We start from the raw sequence: 26,071 nt of genomic DNA, 5'->3' as shown, positions 1-26,071 counted from the left end.
AATAATAATAATAATAATAATAATAATAATAATAATAATAATAATAATAATAATAATAATAATAATAATTTATTTGATTAGCCGCAACCCTCTCCCGAAGGACTCGGGGCGGCGTACAATCAAAACGGATAAAATACACATAAGACAAACATATATACAAAAAGAACAGAGACATATACATATGTGCATGGAGGAGGTTGACTTATAAGTGAAAGACAGTTAAAAACACAATTTAAAATCCCCTTAAATAAAATTACTAAATTAAAAAACCCATCAGGAGCGATACGAAGTTATGGTTGAGCCAGGCCAGCTATTTGGAAAAGGTGGGTCTTGAGCTTGACACGGAAGGAGCGGAGGTCAGTAGTGGTCCTAATATCCAGGGGGGAGGTCATTCCACAGGGCTGGGCCCGCCACAGAGAATCTTAAGATTAGATTTTGCCCTTCCAACAAACACATCCTTCCATGACCTGTTCCAGCCTTCACTGAATTATTTTTGCTTTGTTTTTAATCAATTCATTAAATTTGAACAGGCCATGTCTGCATATATAATTATATTTTTATTACTGAAATTATCTCTAACAAGGCTGATTGTGAAACCGAGCTATTTTCCTTATAGATTCCATGCTCTTATCAACTTTCGTCTGATAATACATTCTTTTTATTTTTTTCCCATCCTCTTGTATCTCTGTAACATAAATTTCTGTGAAGTCCATTAGCTAGGCCAGGTCCTTTCAATACTGACATTATACTATTTTGGAATATCATCCACTCTATTACCCTTTACAAAAAAAACTTGTTTTATAATAAAGTTTAAAATTTGAATGAGCAAGACCACCTCTGTCTTTTGAATCAGGTAATTTTTAAAAATTTAATTTTTGTCCTTTTACCATTTCATATAAAGTTGCTGATAATTTCTTGCCATTCTTATAAAGCTCTTTTGGAGACTGTTAAACAGCATTACCTAGAGGTGGGTTGCTGCCGGTTCGGTCCGGTTCGGCTAAACTGGTAGTGGAATTCAGGCCTGGGCGCAGAACAGGCAGCGACCCAGGTCTGACCCACACCCTAACCAGTTCCCTCAACACTGCTGATGTCGCTGCTTTGTCAGATTTTAATGACTGCGCGTGCGCAGTTCACTGTAAATTATTCTGCGAATGTTCCATTGAACAGCACATTCACATGCAGTGCTTGTCTGGGGTGCATACGGGTTGCGAACCGGTAGTAAAACAGGCAGCAACCCACCCCTACCTAGAACAAATGATTTATATTTTAGGGGACTGGAGACTAAAACATATGAAGAACGGTTGCAGGAACTGGGTATGTCTAGCTTAAGAGAAAGAAGGACTAGGGGAGACATGACAGCAGTGTTCCAATATCTCAGAGGTTGCCACAAAGAAGAGGGAGTCAAACTATTCTCCAAGGCACCTGAGGACAGAACAAGAAGCAATGGGTGGAAACTAATCAAGGAGAGAAGCAACTTAGAACTGAGGAGAAACTTCCTGACAGTTAGAACAATTAATCAGTGGAACAGCTTGCCTCCAGAAGTTGTGAATGCCCCAACACTGGAAGTCTTTAAGAAGATGTTGGATAGCCATTTGTCTGAAACGGTATAGGGTTTCCTGCCTAGGCAGGGGGTTGGACTAGAAGGCCTCCAAGGTCCCTTCCAACTCTACTATTGTATTGTATTGTATTGTATCTTTGGTAATACGTTCATTTTACTGACTGCAGTTAAATTAGAAGCGGGGAAAAAAGAGAGAGAATACACAATTAAAAAAAAAACAATTAAGCCAAAATAAAAGTCTGCCAAACAGAAGATTTTTGAACATGCAAATTAACCAGGACATGCTTTAATTAATCAACCTAGGAAAAAGAAACAAACACAGAGAAAATCAACTATAAAGATCCAAATTGTTACATTCAAGTTCAGAAAGTACTTGTAGGTTTTTTTTTAAAAGAATTATATTCTACAATTATCATTGACGAAGCCACAATGAACAAGTATTTTGAAAGCAAAGATGGGTTTCTGCCGATTCGCCCCGGATCAGGCAAACCGGTAGTGGTGGCAGCTGGAGGATCTGCCCACCTGCCCGAATGCTTCTGCGTATGCACATGCACGAGCCAACTGGTGGTAAAATAAATTGAAAACCCACCACTGATTGAAAGGTCAGCTATCATATAATTCAGTGAACAACACAGGCAAATATGTAATTAACTGTCCAAGAAAGAAAGATTCCACTAAGACAAATCAAATTAGGAAAAGTACAAGGTTCAAATGGGTCAACGATTCAATATTATAAAGAACTTGAGGAGTGTCACGATGTTAAAAAGTTTGCTAGGCCTGAACTGCCTGAATTGACACTCAAGAGTTAAACTAAGAAAGCTTTATTGCGCAGGTCATAAAACAAAAAAAGGGTTCTTATCTGAAAGTGATTTATTGCGCACGCGTTACACATTCCAAAATTCCTCTCTTCTTTGTTCGGCAGCCAACTTTGGCTAACGAAGCTTTTCATTATCAAAATGTAACCAATTAGTTATTTTCTGTTTTATTTTATTATTAAAGTTTTGTTTATTAATTAGAATACTTTTAAAGACTTATTTTTCTAAATATCTCAAAAGATATGCAGAAGGGAATCAGCCACGGTCCATCGGTCTCTAACAGGGTGTTTTTTCCCCTGACAACTTGGTAGCAGAGGTTTGGCTGACAACTTGGTAGCAGAGTTTTGGCTTTTGATGATACCAGCTGAGATGGTTACAATTTATGGCTGTATTTTCCCTTCATGCTATCTAAAGATAACCGACTAAGCCTAATTAGCAATGTCGGAGAAAAAGAAAAAAAAGAAAAAGAAAGATGGGGCGAGCACAGATGGATCAGCTTCCTCTGACAAGGAGGCTCCCTCGGACACAGAGAAGCAAGACCAAAACGTGCTTCAGGAACAACAAATTCCTTCAGGTGCCGAGCCAAATATGGGAGAAGGAGCTACAGGACGCGACATCCACGAAACGAGGTCAGTGGTTCCTCCTTCTAAAATATCTCCAGGAGATTATGAATTTTTGGGGGCCAAGCCAAAACTTCCCACTCTGCCAGAGCCACTCCATTCCCAGACCCTCGCAGATTATCAAGATACAATTAATGAACGGCAAAAGTCTAAACGGCAACTGCCGGCAGAGGAAAATTCCTCCCACGCAGAAAGCAGATTTTATGAAATTCCCCCAGATGGTGAGCAAGAAATGCAAAGCTATCTATATCAAATAGAACGTTTAGAAAGATATGTTAAGGAGGCGAGAGTGTGTTTTGAGGAGATAAGGCGAAGTAGAAGAAGCTCCCCCACTCCCAAAATGTCTGAGGACGCCATCTTGTCTTCTTCAAAACAACAGCCTAAGACACACCCCACAGAGTTCATTGGTCAATTAGAACAAAGAGACATGTACACGTCACCGAGGTCACGTGGTCCCTTTGAGTCAACCGAGCTTCCGCATACGTATAAAAAGGAGAGGCAGCCAAAAAGTGAAGCTGCACTGCCATCTGCTGGCGGAGAAAAATTATTACAGCAAAAGATTAAGCAATTGGACCAGATTTTCAGAGATATGTCTATGAGTCCTTTAGAAGCCAAAACTTTGTCTCCAGAGGTTAAGTCTTCAACACCTCCTGGCGGTGTGGAATTCTCCCTAGATGGAATAAGGCAAAGCCAGAGGCAAATTCGAGGAAGCCAATTTGATGTTGCCACGCAAAGGCCAATGATGCAACCCCAGCATCCCCTGGTTCAACAACCAGATTTGCAACCAGAGCAACAAATTATTCCTCAGCAGGTATTCACAGTCACCCCCTTGACTGGTGAGTCCAAATTAAAGGAGTCAGGAGAGAATTATAAAGCCTGGGTCAGTGAAATTGCGCTCTTGCTTCGAAGAGAAGGCACATATTCCATGGTTTTTAATCCTCCCCGTCAACCCTGGACACCTGCAATAAGAAACCTCGAAAACAGAGCTATCACGACTTTACTCATGTCAATGGAAATTGAGATCCAAGGTATCTTTCCACCTGATGCAACTGCCCAAGAAATATGGGCTATTTTGGAAGATTGCTACAGGCCCGTTTCAATTGAATCTTCATGTTTGCTCATGTCTGAGTTCCATGGTTCGAAGTTGAAACCTGGTGAACGAATTGGTGGACATTTGACCAAACTGAAAAGAATGAGAAGTGAATTGAGACAAAATGGCCATGTAATCGATGATATCCAAATGATTAGCATCATCATTAACTCATTGAATTATGAATGGAAAGATGCTGTTGCAAAGATTAACTACGTGCCTATTGCTCAACGCACAGTTAACCACGTTTGCAGACTTTTAGTGGAAGACGAAGCTATCAGGTTAGCTACCCCACATCTGCAACGACCTCCAACGTCAAAGGCTCCAGCCAGACGTCCCTTCCGAGGAAGAGGCTACGCTCCAAGGATGCCAAAATGCTATACCTGCAACCGTGTGGGACATGACACCCGGGATTGTCCCCAACGAGTTCCAGCTCCCGCCACGTACCAGCCCAGAGGAACAGATTCCAGAGGCAGAGGTAGAGGCGGAAGACAAGGTCGTCGTGGTCCAAGGCATGATTCACAAGCTCCACTTGCAACACTGGCCATAACCAACGTTCCACAACCTGATCCAAAGTTCGACAGACGTCTTTTGTGGACTTTAGATAGTGGAGCAGCTGTGCACGTTACCCATAGAAGGGAACTTTTCACAGAGATGGGCGAACCAGAGCCCGAGTATCGAGAACTGTATTCCTTCACCAACCACACTTGCAAGGTTATGGGAAAAGGAACTGTTTACATTGAAGAGCTCGATACACACATCCCTGATGTTTATTACATACCTTCAGCAACCAGTAATTTGCTTAGTCAAAGTCACTTGTCTAGAGAGTTAAAGTTCCAGGTTCACCACCTCGAAAAAGCAAGTTACTTAGTTAAAGATGGTGATATTGTTGCTGAAACCATGCTGATTGGTGGTGTTTATTACTTAAAGCCAAAGCCTAAAGGGCAAGCACAGGCAAGTATGCAAACTCCAAAAAGGCACAACGCAGACCCAGAGAGAGTTCTCCCAGAGAGAGAAAGCGTTACTGTGCCAAAGGCTCCTAAAGCCAACAAACAAAGAAAACAGAAACAGATTGTTCAAAGCAAGCCTGAGGGTCCTCATGAAACTGTTAATGTTGAGAATTCACTAACTGGTAAACCTTTGCATTCCAGGTGTATTCACAAGTGGCACAGAAGATTGGGGCATGCCAGTTTCCGTGTTCTTAGAAAGATGCCGGAGTTCGCAAAAGGTTTGGATCTAAAGGGGTGTAAGGTGTTTTTGGATTGTGCGGTTTGCAAAAAGGCTAAATCCAAGGCGGCTGCAATTCCCAAACACGCTACACGCCGGTCAACACGCATTTTTGATTTGGTACACACTGACATAGTGGGTCCTTTCCCACCAACACTTGGTGGCAGAAAGTATTTTTTAACAATTGTAGATAATCATTCTAGATATGGATTTGTATATCCTATGAGAGAGAAATCTGAGACCTTTCAGATCTTTAAAGACTTTGCAGCGTTTGTTTCTACACAATACCAAGTTCGCATCGCCAGAATCCAGAGTGACCGTGGTGCAGAATTCATGTCTCAGCGTTTCCAGGACTGGATGCGTAAGAATGGAATTCTTCATCAGACATCTGCTCCATATACACCGGCTCATAACGGAGTCGTAGAAAGAAGACAAGGGGTTCTACAAACCATGATGCGTTGTCTTCTAGAAGATGCCAATCTCAGTAACGCATACTGGGGTGAAGCAATCAAATATGCAAATTACATTGTCAACCGTACTTGGAGCAGTGTAATCAATCAAACTCCTTTCTACATGCTATATGGCTACAAGCCTAATCTCAAGAACCTCCATATTTTTGGTTCATATGCTATGGTGAACACTCCCTTAAGTCAAAGAAGAAAGGGAGGTGCAGTAGCAAAGAGACTGAGATTTATGGGTATTGATGATAATTCAAAATGGTACAAATTCATTGATACTAAACATGTGATTGTCATTTCACAATCTGCTAATTTTGAGGAAGACATTGACTGGTCCAGGATTCATTCCAATGATCCTGAAGTTTATTTTCCTAGAGATGGTGTTCCAGATGCCACGCAGCCTGATGATAATTCGCAGGCAGATGTTCCTTCTACCAGTTCTTCACAACCTGATGTTCCGTCTTCTCAAGCCGCGGATGCTGATGCTAGCGACGAACGTGAGGACGAGGATGATGATGAAGAAGAAGAAGAAGACTGGTCTGTTGTTCCTAGACGCTCCAAGAGGGCCACAAAAGGAATCCCTCCACAACGTTATTCATGGCAACTGACAAAATCACCATTACCTTTGATTTGCAACGTTACTCTTCCTCCAGAGACATTCACACAAATCAAACAGCTTCCTGATTCAGAACAAGACAAGTGGTATGATGCAATGCAGGATGAAATGGACAGTTTAAAGAAACTTAATGTATTCACACCTGCAAAACCTCCAGCAAACAAGAAAGTCATTGGCACCCGATGGGTCTACAGAATCAAGAAGAAACCAAATGGTGAGTCTTTATATAAAGCCAGACTGGTAGCTCAGGGTTTCGCTCAACGTTATCCTGAGGACTACACAAACACTTACTCACCAACAGTCAGAACTGAAAGTGTAAAAATTGCTTTAACCACTGCAACTATTCTTGGTTTAGAAGTTTTCCAATTTGATGTGGACACAGCTTATCTACATGCAGACCTAGATGAAGAGATCTACGTGAGAAGCCCTCCAGGATTCCGAAAGCAAGAAGGGGATACCTGGTTTCTGAACAAAAGTCTTTATGGTCTGAAACAGTCAGGTTTAATGTGGTATTTATGTCTTACTGACAAACTAAATTCAATGGGCTTTATTAAGTCCGAAACTGATGAATGCGTGTTCACAAAAAGATCTAACAATGCATATGAGATAATTCTTGTTTATGTTGATGATATTGTTTATATTGGTCCAAATAAGAAAATGAGTGAGATTTTTGCTAAAAGTTTGCAGAGATACTTCACACTAAAATCTTTAGGACACATTAGCACTTATTTAGGTGTTCAAATTGAAAAGACACAGAAGGGGTTTAGTCTTTCACAAGAGGAGAAAATTGACCACATTCTACATCATTGCAACATGAAAGATGCTAGCACAACAAAGACACCCATGCAAACAGATTTTCACAACTTAACACATGAACCAAGTCCTGAGTTCGAAAATCAAACACTTTATCGTTCAGTCATTGGTTCACTATTATACATTAGTAGTTGGACCAGACCTGACATCGCACTTAGTGTTAATCTTTTATCACGACACGTAGGTAAGGCAACACAATTTCATTGGTCATGCATTAAGAAGTTGTTGAAATACCTAAAACACACTAAGCACATGAAGTTATTGCTAGAACCAACACACACTGATCAACCAAAGTTGATTTGTTTTGCCGACGCCGACTGGGCGAGCGACAAGAAGTCACGCAAAAGCACTTCTGGTTACATGATGTTCCTAAATGGTTGTCCTGTTTACTGGCAAGTGAGAAAACAGAGTTTTGTTTCATGTTCATCTACTGAAGCTGAATATGCTTGTGTTTCAGATGCTTGTAATTCTCTAACGTGGTTTGATGCTTTGATCACAGATATCTGGACACGTCCGATTCGACCAATCACCGTGATGGAAGATAATGTATCTGTTGTTTATATTTCTGAGTCACATTTTACAGGTTCTAGGTCCAGACACATTGACATTCGTTATCAAAACACAAAGCAATTAGTTAAGCAAGGTTTTGTTAAATTGCAATATGTTTCTACACATGATCAGATCGCAGACATGCTTAACAAACCACTTGCCGCAAATCAACACGAGTATCTGCGAAAGAAGATGTGCCTTAATTGATGATTTGATGACGTCAGCCCAGACTAGCAAAAGAAGGGGTGTCACGATGTTAAAAAGTTTGCTAGGCCTGAACTGCCTGAATTGACACTCAAGAGTTAAACTAAGAAAGCTTTATTGCGCAGGTCATAAAACAAAAAAAGGGTTCTTATCTGAAAGTGATTTATTGCGCACGCGTTACACATTCCAAAATTCCTCTCTTCTTTGTTCGGCAGCCAACTTTGGCTAACGAAGCTTTTCATTATCAAAATGTAACCAATTAGTTATTTTCTGTTTTATTTTATTATTAAAGTTTTGTTTATTAATTAGAATACTTTTAAAGACTTATTTTTCTAAATATCTCAAAAGATATGCAGAAGGGAATCAGCCACGGTCCATCGGTCTCTAACAGGGTGTTTTTTCCCCTGACAAGGAGGATCCGCTAGAACTATTAACAAATATGATGGATGACCTTAAAGAAACAAAGACAATGCCACCAACAAGGGAAGAGGCATACACAACCCTGATTACAAAGAAGGAAATTATCCAAAGAAGCCAAGGTCATATAGAGAAACTCTGCTGCTGAATATAGATTACAAAACTTTTTCAATCAATTGTAGAAATGTGTTTCAGATATAATACATATTGATCAAACAGGCTACATTTGAAAAAGAAATATAAAGGACAATAGCAGATTCATAATCAATATAACAGAACACATAAATAAAGAAATGAAGAGTTTCACTAATCTTTTTAGACGTGGAAAAAGCCTTTATCAATGTGCAAAGGCAATTTCTGTCGACTCTATTGAATAAAATCAATGCCAGAGAATAGTTCCAAGGCTGGGTCAAATGCATGTGTCCAGAAAATCCTGGTCAAATGGCATCTTTTCTGTAGATTTTCAAATCAGTGAAGCTGCAAAGCAAGGATGTTCATTTCTTCCCTTGCTAAATTCATCATTGCTCTAAAAATATTGACAGAAGTGATTTGAGAATAGAATAGGATGGGATGGGATGGGATAGAATGGAATGGAATAGAATAGAATAGAATAGAATTCTATTCTATCGGTATCTGGGATCCCATCTCCAAGGCAATGGTGACTCAATGGTGTGTTGCGAGCAAGGATGAATGCAGCCTGGATACATTGGCAAGAACTCAGTGGTGTGTTATGTGACATAAGAATGCCAACCCATCTTAGATCTAAGATTTACAAGACAACCATCCATCCTGTTGCACTCTATGGCACTCAATGCTGGGCAATAACAACAGGGATCGAAAGCTATCTCCATGCCATGGAAATGTGAATGCTCCATTGGATATTGGGCATCTCCCTTCTTGACCACATCACAAATGACCCCATTTGGCAACATTTTGGTGTGGCACCAGGGGTGAAATCTACTTACTTTGGCTACCTTCTCAAATGTGAGTGCGTTCCTAGCAAGGCCTCTGTTTTTGGCCAGTAGACTGCTGCAGAAAATGGACCATGTGGAGCTTCTGCATGACCATTTTGGGCTGGCAGAGGCACCATGGGCCAGTTCTTTGATATTTCCAGGCCGGCCCCATGGGCTAGATTTAACCGTCCCGCAGGCCAGATCCAGCTCACAGGCCTTGAGTTTGACACCCCTGTGAATGAGAATAGTATATTCTGTGAAGTAACCACATGTGAATAAATGAATATGTGCTTATATTGATGTTCATACTATTGAAAAGTTTTCAAGAAGGATGTACAGATTTCTTGAAATCAGATAAACCATAGAAGAAAACTAGTTATCCTTCTGGTTACTCCAAATTGAACTCTATTGTAAGATTAATTTGCAACATTTTCAGTTTTTAGGTCAGTTTAACACTTGGAGAATATTACCTATATTTCACATGTGATATTCTTGCAACATAAATGCATACAAAGACGTGGGTATGATAATGTGAGGCTAGATAGGCTTGCAGTTTTTAACAATTCTATTGACTATTTTTTTTCCCAGATTGCCAGGCAGGATTTATTTTTCCACTCTAGAGGAAAGTAATCAAGATATTGAGATTTTCATAATCATATGCCAAATATAAGATTTAGTAGAGTGATACTAAGCTAGAAACATTAGCTTGGACACAGTATTCCAAAGCAGCAGCTGAATCAACACACACTTGTCCCAAGGGGGTTGAAAGCAATATCAAACTCCGTATTTTTCCAGAATAATTTATCAGTATGAAATAAACAGTTCCTTCTGAAAGTGCAACCAATATGATCTCTATAGATATTATTTTTTTCTATATTATTTTAGAATTACAGATGACTTGTGTCATACCTTTATTGTGCTTGGAAAACAAACATTTGGTTCCTGAAAATTTTTGGGTGTATCCTACAAATCTTTGGCTGCTAATCACAAAAATAACCTGTAATGTAACATCATATACCATTTTATAGAAATCTGTTTTTGCAATGTATACCCTTTAATACCTGTTGGCTATGCTGCACACATAAAACAAACATATGAAAACATGGGACTGTTGTTGAAGCACAGCTAGAATATCTGTAGTGAGCCACAAGTAATGGCTTTTCTGCTTGGAATACAGCTAGGATATACCAAGTATTGTTACTACAAATGCAAATAGGACAGCTGTGCAAGAAAGTCCCTTTACATTAAAAAGAAATGGCCACTCCAAAAGAAGTTGATTCCAGAAAAACCTGGACTGATGGAAAATTTTGTGAAAGTGTTGAACAAAGAAGGTGAAGTTTTGTTATGTGGGACAGAGTAATTGATGCCAAGATTAAGGAAGACATTTTCATTGGTCCATAGATCAGATACGTCATCAATGACAAAGAGTTTGAAGATTTGCTAGTGGGGCCAAAGAAAATGTTCTGGAAAACATTCAAGGGGGTCATTGAGAATTTTATTGGCAATTATAGAGCATCAAACTACATTCAGTTGGTTGACAAACTTCTTACAACATATAGTATAAGACCCCAAAGTGGAGGATGTCACTGAAGATTCATTTCCTACACTTGGACTTCTTTAATCTAGGTGCAGTCAGTGATGAACACGGTGAAAGGGTTTCACCAGGACATTGCTACAAAAGGAAAATGATATCAGGTCAATTGGAATCCATCAGTGCTGACTAACTGCAATGAGGTGTACTAGACACTGAATACAAATGACAATCAGAAGCAAAGAGCTGCTGAACTCATGTAGCATGCTGGAAACATTGTATGATTAAATGCACTATAGTCATTAAAAGTTAATTTCATAGTTCTCTAACTTCCTATTCATGCAGTCATTATGAATGTATATTTGTGTTCAGTTTGAGGGTCTCTATCATAATCATCAAAAGTTTTTCAGGAAGCAAAACTTTTGAAAAGAAAAATGTTATCCAGTGTTCTTGTTCCACAGTAAGAACCTGGACATCCTGGTGTAGAATAAACTGATGGGTAATAGTAGCCACAGAAATTGAACTCCCAAGTTAGTATTCGACACAACCAAGTCTTCTATGGGTTTTGATACTGATTTGGCTGTGAGCTCAAATGTACAACTATGTGCATAGCTGAAGAAATAGGTAAAGGTAAAAGAATCCCTGAGGATTTTACTCATCTCCATTTCAAGGCCATTGAGCCAGCACTGTCTGAAGACATTTCATCAGTCATGTGGCCAGTATAATGTCACAGAGCGTTGTTACCTTCCCACCATAGTGGTACCTATTTATCTACTTGCATTTGCATGTTTTAGAACTTCTAGGTTGGCAAGAGCTTGGGTGAGGATGGGAGCTCACCCTGTCATGTGGCATTCAGGTCTCGAACCTGGGCTTCTGGCTTTCTAACTGATAAGCCCAGCATCTTAACTGTTGAGCCATTGCAGTGCTCACATACCTGAAGATTCCAGTTTTTTAAAAAAATCTTCTTGCTTCTCTTTAAAAACTAGACATCCATACTGCATCATGAAGTAGTTTTGAGTTTTGCTGGAACTTTTGTTAAAATTAAGCATTCGGTCCTACTACCAGGACATCTCTTTTTATTTTTTTGTCGGCAACATTACTGAGTTATTGTCATTGTCGTTTTCTGGAGTATTTTTTCAGCTTCTCAGAATATAGGCCTGGGATTTCTTATTGATCTCCCAACCGAATACTAAGGCTAACATTGCTTACCTTTTTTTTTCACAATCAGTCATGGATAGTTAGCTGTTTTCATCTGAACTGGGCTAGGGACAAATTGTCCTTACAAGAACTGATAACTTGCACAGAAGTTTTGAAATTCATTGCAGATATCTGTGGAATGCTCATTATAAACTTTAGTACGTGTTTATGGAATTTATATGCCATCAAATGTTTTGAGAACACTTATAAACATAGAAAACATGCAATAAAAATGTAAAGCTCCAATCACAGTATACCACCCCTCAACAAATATATACACACCAAATTAAATAATGAATACCACCCAAACTAACAGTCCCCAGAAACTCTCTGAAAAACTTAGTTTCCACTGGTTTTCTAAAGGAATTACAGTGGTGTAATTGCTACTGATTACACTACAGTAAACTGATTGGAACACTTTATTTTGAAGATACCTTTGTGCCAACCTGGTTTCATAAGCCAACAGCAGCAATCTGCATTGTGCCCAGGAACTGATTATTGGCCAGCTCAGAGACTCCAAATAATATGCTTATACCTGAGAGAAACAGAGCATTCTAGCCTAAGGAGATTTAAAATCTAATGAGAGGTTTTCTTTATATATAAAATATACATAAAATGCCTGTCTGCACATATCACCAACAGAAATAATGTACTCTAAATGGAAAAGTTGTTTGATTTTCCTGAGAATATTTGTAAAAGAAGACAATTTTTTTCTGTCTTATCTCCTTGAGGAGTGAGGTGGCATTGAATTCAAAATTATTTCTGAATATAATAAATGTCTGTGTTTAATGGGGAAATGATTGTAGACTCCCATCTACGTGGGAAACTCTGATGCCAAAGAACCTGTAAGGGAATTGCTTTCAATGTTGCTGAAACACTTTTAAAGAGCATTTAAATTTTGGCAGTTTTGCTTGGCAAGATTGCATATGATTAAAATCAGTCCATTGCTATCTACTTGGTGGCCTTGGATGGACAGGCTTCACCACCCTCTAGTACTTAGACAGATGTTTTTCCAAGCTCCACAATGTTGCTTACTTTCAGCTAATCCTTCAGACTGTAGCAAGGAAATGCTTTAATCCTACTCAGGTAGCATCAAAACTCTGGATCCCAGGAAGGAAAAATAGTAAGTTCACTTTTCCGCAAGTAGATAAGGTGCCAAACCATGAATTGGCCCAGCCAAGGCCAAATTTTCCCTACTGCAAAGAAGCCAATTCTCACACAAGGCGAGAAATTGCAACCTGTTTACTCTGCCCAGCGAGATCAGATATACTCTCAGGACCACATCACAAATCAAGAGCCCCCAATACAGATAGTCCTCGATTTATGATCACAATTGAACCCAAAATTTCTGTTACTAAAAAAGACAGTTGTTAAGGAAATTCTGCCTCATTTAGGACCTTTAAATCACTTCAGTTGTTAAGTGAATTCAGCTTCCCTATTTACTTTGCTTGTCAGAAGATCACAAAAGGTGATAGCATGATCCAGCACATTGCAACTAAATAAATAGATGCCAGTTGCCAAGTGTCTGAATTTTGGTAACACTGCCGTGGGGATGCTACATTGGTCATAAGTATGAAAAATAGTTATTAAGCAAAAGGGTTGTAAGTCAAAGGCTATCTGGATACAAATTGGCATAATTTTAATTCACTTTTGGAAAACAAAGGCACATAATCATTAGCAAGCAACAGACAACAAGCAATGAAGTATTCTCAACCCTGCAGAGAATGGTCCTCCTAGGTCGATACATTACTATGTTGCCCTTTCATTTCCTGCTTAATAAGGCTGATAATTAAGTATGCAAAAACGTTTTAGCTCATTTATCTGCAACAGGAAAGGGAAAGTTAACTTAAGGGCCTAAAAGCAAAATTAAGATATATTTTAAAACATAATTTATGCTGGTTAAAACTAGATATACCAGTCCTACAAATGTCCAAAACAAGAAGTGCTTTGAGCTGTTGACTTGGCTAAGTAAATTTCATGCCAACCAATTGAATTATTCCTGGATGGACCAGAATGTTATTTTTTCTTGGCTTGTTAACAATAATTGCAAGAAATAAAAGGCAAAGGTTTCTCTGTCTACAGTAGTTGTATCTGACTATAGGGCAAGATGCTCATCTCCATTTCTTGGCCAAGGGAACCAGTGTTGTCTGAAGACAATTTCTATGGTCATGTGGCCAGCATGGCTATATGCCAAACATGCATGGAAAGCTATTACCTTCCCACCAAAAGTGGTTCCTATTAATCTACTTGCATTTCAGTGGTGGGTTGCAGGTGGTACTGGAGCCTGCCCGGAGCACCGGGTACCGTTCCAGTACGGTGCTCCGGAGGGCCCACCTTCCCGCCCGAGCTTTTTACCGTGTTTTAAAGCTGTCGGCACTTCTGTGCATGCACATGACATGTACAGTGCATGGCACATACAGCACTTGTATGACTGTCCGATGAGCAGCTGGAGCATTGTGGAGGCTTGCGGAAGTGTCATTTGAAGCTACAATGCATGCGCGTGCCACACGCGTGCATGTGGGTGACGCCGGGGCCGTTCCAACCATACCAGAATCCAGAACCCACCACTGTTGCATTTGTATGCTTTGGAACTGCTAGGTGGGCAGGAGCTGAGGCAAGTAACAGGTGCTCACCCATCACACTGTGTTCGGGTCTCAAACTTGGGCTGTCAGCTTTCCAACCGACAAGTTCAGTGTCTTTAACCACTGAGCCAGTACACCCTCCCAACTGCAAGGAATAAAGGACAACATCATTTTTGGATGTGAAGGCTTATGATTGCAGATATGTTGTGCTATCCTAGGAAAATTTCATTATAATGGAAGGCCAAAGGCTGCTACTGATGAACTTTAGAGAACTGTGATCCATAATGGGATCTCTCCTCTATTGTCCTAATTGCCGAATCTGATTCTGTCAAAAGCTTTTTGGAAAACTGAATAAATAATTTCTACCATACCACCGCTACCTGCGTAATTGTTTACATGCTTGGTACTTAATGAGTGAGAGACAGGATTTATTTTTAGTGATGCTTCTTTATAAAGCCTTTTAAATGCTTAATCATTTTATATGTAAAAAAAAACTTTTGCTAAAAAAAACTATTGACCCTTCATCTAACTAGTAAGAAAGGTAAACCTCACTCAACTCAATGATAAACCAAAGCTTCAGCTTTCTCAATAGTCTTTGTTTATTCTTACAATCCACAGGTTAGAACTGGAGCAAAGGTGGAGGGGGGGAACGGGAACCCAGAAGCAGATAATTTAGACAGAGGCATTTTCATGAATTGAACATTTCTAATAGCCATATCTGCTTCAAAGAAACACAACAATAGTATTTTGTATCAATTTGCCTGGAATAAATATCATGCTAAGTGATGTGTAATTTACTAGATTTTCCTGCCATCCAATCATTGTTTAAAAATTATCGTTATAAAGCATGTTTTCAGTCATTTGGATTTGAGGCTTACAATTACACAGGGGTGGGTAGCAGCAATTTTCACATGATAAATCCTTTAAGAGTTTGACAGCTATCAGCTGAACACAGTGATTTGCCAGTAAAATCTAAGAGTCAAAGGACTGGAAAGTAAATGGAAAAAGAAAATCTTCTAATCCAATCTCTTGCCTAATGCAGAGTGGCTTCATTTGTTGATACAACAGTATTTATCTAAGTGCAGCATCATACCATTTGTATGTAGAATGAGGCAAGCAAGGTCCACCTGATGAAAGCAGTGTTGCAATGCAAGGCCCACCTCTTTTTTGTGTGTGTGCATTGTGACATTACAGGCATGACCCCAAAGAATCAAGCTTGCCTTGTGATGCAGTGAGATCCTAAAGATACCGTTAACTAAGTTCTTCGGAAATCCTTCCTGAAATAAGTTTGTAATGTTTGACTTAATGACTTAAAGTCCTGTTTTGCAGCCTTCAGAAAATCATAGAATTTGCCCCTGAATCCATTGCCTGGTTCAGCATTTCAATACAATATCAGAGTTGGAAGGGACCTTGGAGGTCTTCTAGTCCAACCCCCTGCCTAGGAGGAAACCTTATACCGTTTCAGACAAATGGCTATCCAACATCTTCTTAAAGACTTCCAGTGTTGGGGCATTCACAACTTCTGGAGGCAAGCTGTTCCACTGATTAATTGTTCTCCCTGTCGGGAAATTTCTCCTCAGTTCTAAGTTGCTTCTCTCCTTGATTAGTTTTCACCCATTGCTTCTTGTCCTGCCCTCAGGTGCCTTGGAGAATAGTTTGACTCCCTCTTCTTTGTGGCAACCCCTGAGATATTGGAATTTCCTTCCATTACACACATTTATGTTCCTTTTTGTATTTCTCATTTGGCCAACATTTCCATTTTTTAAAGGATCTTTTTTTCTCTAAAGATTTTCTTTCTTTCTTTTTTAAATTAACCATGACATGAGTTCTTATCCTAACAATAACTTCCCTAACAAGTAACCCTTACTAGCAGTGGTGGGATTCAAATAATTTACCAATCGGTTCTCTGTCCTAATGACCAGCTGGGTAGATGTGGCTGAGTGGTCATGTGACTAGGTGGGTGTGGCCAACTTGACATCAATCATGTCGAGGGGTGTCTCACTTCTCGTGACCGTGGAGATGCTGCAACGGTCATAAGTGTGAAAAATGGTCATAAATCACTTTTTTCAGTGCCATTGTAATTTTAAATGAACTGTTGTAAGTCAAGGATTACCTGTACAAAAATACAAAAACCTTCTTTGTTTGCAAAAAGCTGCCCTAAATACAAATTATTAGATTAGAAATACCTACAAGCTAGAGTTACAAATCAAGCAGGGTGCCAGAGCACCTTGAGGAATTAAAATAGTTAACATACAATGATAACTAGCAGCAGCCAACTCTTACTCAAAGTGAAACCCTTTCGCTAGCAGAAAGGTCATTTAAGCTCCCCAGAAACTGCTTTTTTGGTGCTTTTTCAAGAGGCAACTGGACTTTCTGGAAACCAAGAAAGTCTAGTTCTTTCTTGAAAAAAGCAGCTTTGAGACAGCCATGACCTGCATGACTGAAGAATCCCCATAGACAAGAGACTCCTCTGCTCAGTGAACTGACAAAGCACCCTTTTCACACCCAGGAAAAGCAATCCTTAGATCCATTTGCACCACTTAAAGTTACCAGCTGGTCTCACCACACAAGATATCCTAAGGAAATCATCCAGATTTAAGGAAATGATCAGATGCCCCCAGAAAGGCAGTAAAAAAAAATCAGTGCCAAACTTGCATCCTGCCTCTTGGAAGTACACCCCGAAAGGACTGGCCAGGAACCACTAAAGCAGCGTAAAAAGCTTAAAACAACCCTTCCCCTTTAACAAAGTCAAGCCCCTAATAAAGCAAAGCAAAGCAAAGCAAAATACCAGCAAAGAAAAAAAAATCTCTGGAGAAGCTCAGGCAACAGTAAGTCTGGGCATACTGCCAAGGACCTTTAGCTGTACAATGTATTAAGGCTTAACCAAGAGGCAGTTTCTGTAAGCAGGGCAATAAAGATTAGGCTAGAAACAACACCAGAATGTCCCCTTCCTGTCTTCCTTACAGGATTAGCCCTGTAAAGTGAAAAAAACAAACAAAATGAGATTTCTTCCAATAACCGGTTCTCCGAATTGCTCAGAAAATTAACAAATGGTTCTCCTGAATAGGTGTGAACAGGCTGAATCACACCACTGCTTACTAGTAGCCTGCATTCTATGTGTGATTTTAAATAATTCCAAGATATTGAAGGATTTTGAGAAGTTTCAATTTTCCTTTCAACTTTCCTTTCCCACTTTTCTTATTTGTCAAAACACAATAAATTTCTACATTTTACTGTGGCAGTATTAGATTTCTAGTGTGATTAACATCTCACCTACATAATTTATATTTCCAGGCAGTTCACAAATTGTCTTTTCCATAAACATCTGAGTGCAGAGTCTTAAAAAATTAAGCCCAATATCAGTTTCAAAAGATGAGGTTCCAGGATCCTTAGTTTAGGGCAGCGGTTCTCAAATAGTGGGGCGCGCCCCCCAGGGGGGGCGCGAAGGCTCCCTTTCCATCTGGGTGCAAACGAGGGGGCCGCGGCCGCCGGTGCACAAAGAGGTCTTTGTGGCCTCGCTCGTGTCTCCTCTGAGCTAACTGGCGGCGAAGGCGGCAACGGCGGGTCCCATCGGCTCCTCTTCCTCGCCGGGTCGGGGGGAGAGCACGAAAGCCGCCGGGAAACGGGGGTCCGCCCCTCCGCCTCCGCCCTGCTGGCCGAGCAAACAAGCCTCTCGGGGACCGCTTTGGCCACGCCCTGTGGCCAAGCCGCCCCAGCGCACGCCCCGCCTGCTTGCCTGCCTGCCTCCACCCCGGAGGAGTGTTCACTTCGGAGCTCGCAAATACAAACCCAGAAATCGCTCCGTCCGGAACATCGCGGCTGCCGCATTGGGATTTCCCTTGCCCCCCACACCCAAACCGGGAAGCTTTGTGGGCTGCGGGGAAGCTGGGCCAAGGAGGGCTTGGAGAGGAGGCCATTAGGAAAGGCCAACCTCTTTGCTAGGGCTGGCAAGAAATGGGAAATAAATATTTTTATAATGTTTTTGTTGCCAAGTGCTCCTTGTTCAGCTTATTTTCCCTACAACAGCCCTGTGAGGTGAGTCGGGTTGAGAGGGAGTGGCTGCCCAGCCAGCTTTCATGTCTAAGGAGAGACTAGAACTCTGCCATCTCCTGGTGATTGGCCTAAAATCACCCAGCTGGCTTCCATGCCTCAGCCACTGGACCAGACTGGTTCTTTCAACTGCAGTTGATGCCATGGGCACAAGATCCCTCCATTTCACAGCCACTGAAAAATCAACATCCAGAAAAGTGGATGTTCCACCTCCATCTCAGCTCTGCCAAGAATCTACTACAAGCAGCCTATGAGCTCCAATAAGGTGGTAGTATTTCCAGGGATATTGTAATAATCCTTCTTCAGCTCTCCATCCTTTTGATGGGTTGGCCTTCCTTTCTTCTGCGTAGCTTTCAAGCCCTAAAACCATATTTTCTCTTTGTAGTCCATTATCCACTTCGCAAAATATGGGAGTTTGGTGGCTGGACATCATCGCAAGGGGTAACCGTCCTTATTGGGATCCATCATGGATTGACAAGGATACAGTGTTATGCAGAGGTGTACTTATAAGAATTTTATAGACAAATGATACTATTTACAGTTGCGCGGGGGGCGCGAAATGTTTTCTTCTTCCTAGGGGGGGCATGACAGAAAATAATTGAGAACCACTGGTTTAGGGTACCTACAGATGTTCAGGTATTTAAAAATGTCAATTTTCTCTACCACACAAATACATATGTAATGATAACTATCATCTTTCGGTAGTGCAAATTTTTCACTTAAAAGTTTATTTTATTGTGAACCTCAAAAACTATCCTTAGAACTTGAGCCGAACTATGATTCAACCACATTGGCTTCAGGTTTTGGACTGTGGAGGCTACTCCTTTATTTTTTTCAGTTTGTCCCAATTTTACAAACAGATTTAAAAAATAGTTATTTAGTGTATTCAAGAATCAGTTTGGGGTAATGGTTAAGTCTACGGCTTGGAGACCATGAGTTTTAATCTCATTTTAGGAATAAAGCCAGCTGGCAAGTTGCTTTCTTTCAGCCTAGGAAGGAGGCGATGAAAAAGCCATTTCTGAAAAACCTTGCTAAGAAAACTGCAGGGATTATTCAGACAGTTACCAGGAGTCGAAAAATGGCTCCAAATCAACTTTTTTTTAAAAAAGCTGGAAGTTGAAGTTCATACACCTTAAAAAAGAAAACCAGAATTGGCCATAACTCCCTGCTTAATGTAAAGAAGGTAACATGGTTATCTTTTGTTTCTCAAAATAATAATAATAACTATCCCGCAATTAAGATGTTGTGAACTCTTAGCAACCACCGCAGATTACTTAGAACAGTGATGGCTAACCTTTTTATCATTGCATGCCAAAAGCACATGTGCACAGGCGTGACAGCACATGCGTTGCCCACACCCATAAGGCAATGCGTGCGCCCCCCTCCATGCCCCGTTTTGGGCCTAGAACTGCACCAACCTGAAAGCCAAAACGGGCATGTGGGGGCCCAAAATGCATTGTGAACGCCCCCCAATGCATGCGCCCTGTCCCACACACATGCAGAGACCTGAAGACCAGGTGGCTGGTGGGAGGCGCACACATATGCGAGGTGGAGCTGGCTGGGGCGACAGCTGGCGTGCCCGCAGGGAGGGCTCTGCTGGCCACCTGTGGCATGCGTGCCATAGGTTTGCCATCACAGACTTAGAAGATATTTAATCCTTGATTCAAAGTGTGATATAGAACCAGCTAAATGTCTCAAAATTTGGATGTTGTTGTCCTTATTGGCCTCGCTCCCGGTTGTACTATTTTTCTTCTCTTGTGATAGTTCTCCATCGGAGGAACCAACCAGGAAATGTGGTCTATCACTAAGTTTGGGCCTTGTGAAGGCATTTCTCATTCTCAAAGGGAACTTGTTCTTACAGCATTTCTCAATCCCGAGGCAGGGGTGTCAAACTGGCGTAAGGTGTTTAAATCCCAACACCCAGAATTCCCCAGCCAGCAATCTGAGAGTTGGAAGTCCACAAATCCTCAACTTGTATCAGTGTTTCAAATTGAAACATTGGCATAATAGTACAGCAGGCAGCACGGAAGCCAAAGGCAAAGCACCAGCAAGAGACTCCCAGAAATTAAAGCCAAGAGATTTCCAATCATGGAGATTTCCAATCATCTGGGCCATGATCTCAAAGGTGCTTTCCCCCCAAAAGGCAATTGGACTTTCCTGTTTCACTTCTTTGAAAACGTCTCGCTGCTCATCCAAGAAGTTCTGAACTGAAGAAGCTTCTTGGATAAGAAGCGAAACGCTGACAAACAAACAACCCCCACCTCAGAAAGTCCAGTTGCCTTTTGGAAAAAGAACCTATGGGGCCACTACGACCTGGATGATTGAAAATCTCCATAGAGAGGCTCTTTGCCTTAATTTCTGGGGGTCCCTGCTGGTGCTTTGCCTTCAGTGAAGTTCCCGAAAGCACAGCCAGACTTTGCCCAGGGCAGCGTGAGGCAGAGCGTACCCATTTAACGGATGCAGGGCGCGCGCGCTGACCCGGGCAAGGTTTCATCCCAAAGAGGGCGAAAGCCTGCTAGGAGCTCGCCCTTCTTGCGTCAGATGTAGGGCCGAGGGAGTGGGGAGATTCCCTGCCATCTCCGCCTAAACTCCGCCTATCTGAGTCTCCGCCTTCCCCCCTCCCCCCCGAGCGCTTCGTGTCCCCAGCGCGCTCAGGCAGACTTTTTGTCTGGCCTGAAGCAAAAGGTAAGAGCTCCTGCCGGGTGCGGTCGCCCGCCGGCTCCACAAGCAGAAGCTGCGGGAGGTGGGGAGGGAAAAGCGCGCCAAAGTCGCTCAACTTTCCCCGCAGTTTCAAAGTCAGCGAAAGAGGAGGAAAGCCTTTCCGCAGGCGCTTTTTAACACGTGCGTGGAGCTCGGAGGGGCCGGGACTCGTGGGCGCGCGTCATCTGCCAGCGTGTCCTGTGGGTGTGCAAGAGTACGCGTTTACAAATGTGTACTCGGTGGTGTCCCGAAAAAACTAGGGAAATGTTTCGTCGTCAGCGTGGTCTGTTACCATGACTAGGGCACTAACAGAGGCTACGATTCAGCCTCTGACGGCGCCATCTGCTACAGAGTTGCATGTGCCCATCACGCTGAGGGATGTTTGGTCTAATAGTGGTTAAGGCACCAGGCTATAAACTAAGGGACAGCGACTTCTAATCCTGCTTTAGGCATGAAAGAGAAGAAGAAAGAACAGGGAGCCAAACTATTCTCCAAAGCACCTGAGGGCAGGACAAGAAGGATGGGTGGAAATTAATCAAGGAGAGAAGCAACCTAGAACTAAGGAGAAATTTCCTGTGTTGTTAGAACAATTAATCAGTGGAACAACTTGCCTCCAGAAGTTGTCAATACTCCAACACTGGAAATTTTAAAGAAGATATTGGATAACAGTTTGTCTCAAATGGTATAGGGTTTCCTGCCTAGGCAGGGGGTTGGACTAGAAGACCTTCAAGGTCCCTTCCAACTCTGTTATGCTATAATTGTAAAGATTGCTGGGTGTCTGAGCCAATCGTTTTTTCTCAGCCCAGCTCACTTCACAGGATTGTTGTGAGGGGAAAAATAAGAAGAGGAAGGAGTATTATATATGCTTGCAGCCCCCGGTTGCTTATAAAAATAATAAAGCCAGGATAAAAAATGAAAATAAACAATAGTTAATGCCTTTCATCGAATGCTGGTGTTGTGTTTCTTCTTTTTTTTTTTTTGCCATTTGGGCAAGGAGTGTTTCAGTCTGGGAAAAAGAGAACTGATGTGTTGCTTTTGGGCTGCAAGGTAGAAGCAGCATCGCTGAGAGGCATAAGCTGATGCCTTGTTTTACCTGCTTAAATCTACCCGTGTGTACTAGTTTCCAAATACAGGCAACAGATGATATGCCTCTAAACAGCAATGTAGCATTTGTAAGCTTAAACTGCAACCTGTTTTGATATGAAAGCACATCATCTGTAAAGAAAGGCAGCGTGTGACACTGTGCATTTTTGTGTAGGTGTTCCTCCAAAAGAGTGCCAGCTCTGTACAAAAAATCTTGTTATTTGAGGATTATGACCTATATTGATTTCAATTTTAGAAAGTAAAGCTAGAATCTGGAGAATAGCCAAATAGTTTTAACTGTCTATGGATGCAGTCAGCTATTGCCTTCCTCTAGGATGCTTTTTTTTCAACTACCCATTCTGCCTCACAAGGCTTTTCCTGGTGGTCTCCCATCCAAGAAGTATGCAGGCCCTACTTTGATTAATTTTGTGTTGCGATCAGTCACTAGCTGTTGTGTCTTACTATCCAGTTAGTTATATTTAAATAAGATAAATAGCATGCAGATAACTGCATGAAAATCAGGTCTTTGCCAAACACTTCTTTAAACATGAATATTTACAATGATATTCAGCTCACATGGTCATTTTCCTTAGTTGAAATTTGCACCAATGTTTAGATACCAGTATGAAGAAAGAAGCAATAGAAGCAGCCCTTGGGAAAAACACCAATTGATTGCATCAGGTTTCGGCTTGAATTGCATCTTTGGCCAGTTCTTTGTTCAGGAGCAGTTGCCTAGAGGCTCAGAACTAGTTTTAACACAGCCTTTGAGTCTTAAATAATAACTGATTCTGAAGTTAATTAATAGCATTTTGTTGTTGTTGTTGGTAGTTAACATAAGCTATTTTGATGCCAGTAGAAATGTGGAATTACTTTCTATAGACTCTCTGAAAGCATCATGACCACAATACACTCAGTACCCTAAAACTTGACAAATGTTTTACTGTTGAGATAATAGACCTTCTATTTACCTAAAATGTATGTTCTTCTAGCCACATCCTTTGAAATGAATTGTTGCATTAAAAAAGCCCCAAACATCCAACTAAAAGTGACTTCAAAATATAGTGAAAGTTCAGCATCCAAACTGAGAGCAGGAGGACAATTTGTGGAAGTGTACCATGTCATTGTGGTGCAAACCTTGTGATTTTTGAGTTTGTCTCTAGTGTCATCATTAGAAGTGGATGCCTATGCTCTTAACCAGGTTTAAAAAGCAGGAAAACTTAGTTTGTACAATATTTTTGCAAGGCAATAATCATTTTAAATCTAATACTTCAAGAAAATCAAACAAATACCAAAAAAGGGGGGGGATAGGTAAGACCTATAAAGAATTTCCTTATGTTGAGATGGGCAGCAAATAAATTTAATTCCGTATGAAATTGAAGACCCACCTGTTCCGACTAGCCGGCCTGGCTTAAATTTAGAGCTTCTCCACCTCTTGGGCATTTTTAATTGTTAATTTTAATTTTTAAATTTTAACTGTCATTGGGGTTTTAATTGTTTCAAAGTACTGTAATTTATTTATTTATTTTTTACCTCCTCCATATTATACTGTTGTGATTGTTGCTATTGTACATCGCCCCAAGTCCCTGGGGGGAGAGGGGGCGACTAAGAAGTCAAATTAAATAAATAAATAAATTAATTAATTAATAGATAATTAAAAATTATATTTCCTTTCCCATAACTTTACAGCTGTCTTCTCTAACCATCAATGGTCATCTCTGAAGAAGGTGGTATGGGTTTCCAATTTACTACAATAGCAATAGCACTTAGACTTATATACCACTTTGCAGAGCTTTAGAGCTCTTTCTAAGCAGTTTACAGAGTCAGCATATTGCCCCCAACAATCTGGGTCTTCGTTTTACTGATTTTGGAAGGATGGATGGCTGAGTCAACCTTGAGCCAGTGAGAATCGAATCCTGGCAGTCGATAGAATTAGCCTGCAATACTGCATTCTAACCATTGCGCCATAGAAGGTGTGTGTGTGTGTGTGTGTGTGTGTGTGTGTGTGTAGAGACTAAACCAAGAGAAGATGCGCTTTGGTTTTGGCTCCTGCTTTATGGAACAGCATCCTTATAAATATTAGATTTGTGCTCCTGTGATTCCCTTCCAGAAAACACTAAAGACTAAATTATTCTGAAGCGCTTTGAAAGTTGAATATTGCCTATTATTACAATTGATAAGTTATTCTCTTGTGTAATTGAGTTAAAATTGTTTAATTACTGAGTCTACTTATTTGTACAGTTCTTTGTAGACATTATTTTATTCTTCATGCTTACCATGATGTTTGAATAATGACATCATCACAGCATGTTCTGATTTTTGCAAGGTTTCATGAATCTAAACAGAGTTGGCAATTCTGTGTCCAATAAATAAATAAGGACAAGTAGATCGAAGTAGACTATAAATGAGGTGCGTTCTCCAGTGTACTACCCAATGAGGAATCCAGAGAGAATCCCAAAGGAGTTTTTTAAAAGGCAATTGGACTTTCTTTGTTTTTTTCCTTGAAGACGTTTCACTTCTCATCCAAAAAGCTTCTTCAGTTTTTAGATCAGGAGCAAATCATCTTCAAAAAACAAAGAAGGTACAGTTGCCTTTTGAAAAATACCTTTGGGACAACCATGACCTGCATGATTGAGAATCTCCATAGAAATCGAGAGAGAGAGAGACTTTTCTTTTTCATGACAGTCCTTAGTGCTTGAGCAAAACCATATGTGAATGAATAATTCCTTGCATCTCTTGAGTTCAAATAAGTTATAAATGAGAAAGAATCAAAGCATTAATCCTAGAGTCACTCAGCCCAATTTTCAAACCTAGACCATGCAAAATAATATCAATGATTTTTTTCCATTAAACTTAACAATTCAAAGTTTTTTTTATCGTACCATTGTTTTGTTTATCTGCTTCTTTATATATTTGGGCTATTTTTTTCCTGCACTTATTTAAGCAGTCCTCTTGTTTATTACAAATGAGAGAAAAAAATGGAACAGATCCTATTTCAATAGTCAAAGAAGTTAGAAATGTTTGAAACTGAAGCCTGGATAACCAGTTAAATAAGATGATTAGATATAACAAGATACAATGTATGAGCGAGAAAACATGTAAAGCAAACTGGGGTTGTTCAATAGAAAACAAATTCTTATAATAATAAAAAATCAATTTTTGTGGGCTGGATAGCATGATAATTAAGTGGATGCATAACTGGATTGAAAATTCTGTTTAAAAATACTTGCCAAATCCTAGAGAAGTATCAAGTGGCAATTGGACTTTCTTTGTTTTTTCCTTGAAGACATTTTGCTTCTCATCCAAGAAGCTTCTTCAGTTTTTAATACTTTAAGTGGAGTATTACAAGGTTTAGCCCCATACTCTTTACCATTTTGTTAATACTTGAGTTAAGTAGAACAAATGTTTATTAAATTTCCAGATTACACAAACCTGTGGGTGATAGCTAATATCCTGAGACAGGGGTGTCCAAACTTTTTGCAAGGAGGGCCAGATTTGGTGAGGTGAAAATGTGTGGGGCCATTCATTCAGCCTGACACTCTTTGAACCCTTAACATTAAATGCGAATTAACTACTGTATTTTTCAGAGTATAAGACGCACCAAGATTTTG

General features: G+C 40.5%; 1 protein-coding gene across 1 annotated transcript in view; it reads left to right on the top strand.

Annotated features, from left to right (window-relative positions):
• Window positions 1-21,240: 21,240 nt before the first annotated feature.
• LOC309383369 (monocarboxylate transporter 2-like) overlaps window positions 21,241-26,071 on the top strand; it is a 39,817-nt gene continuing 34,986 nt past the window's right edge. The window contains exon 1 of the mRNA XM_081935849.1: window positions 21,241-21,365. The gene's annotated coding sequence lies outside the window, so the exon portion shown is untranslated. The remainder of the gene's footprint in view (window positions 21,366-26,071) is intronic.

The sequence above is a fragment of the Natrix helvetica genome (assembly GCF_964273705.1).
Source record: "Natrix helvetica genome assembly, chromosome: 1".
In the NCBI taxonomy this organism is placed as follows: Eukaryota; Metazoa; Chordata; class Lepidosauria; order Squamata; family Natricidae; genus Natrix; species Natrix helvetica.
The sequence above is the reverse complement of the archived record's forward strand: the minus strand, read 5'-3'. Positions and strand labels throughout refer to the sequence as shown.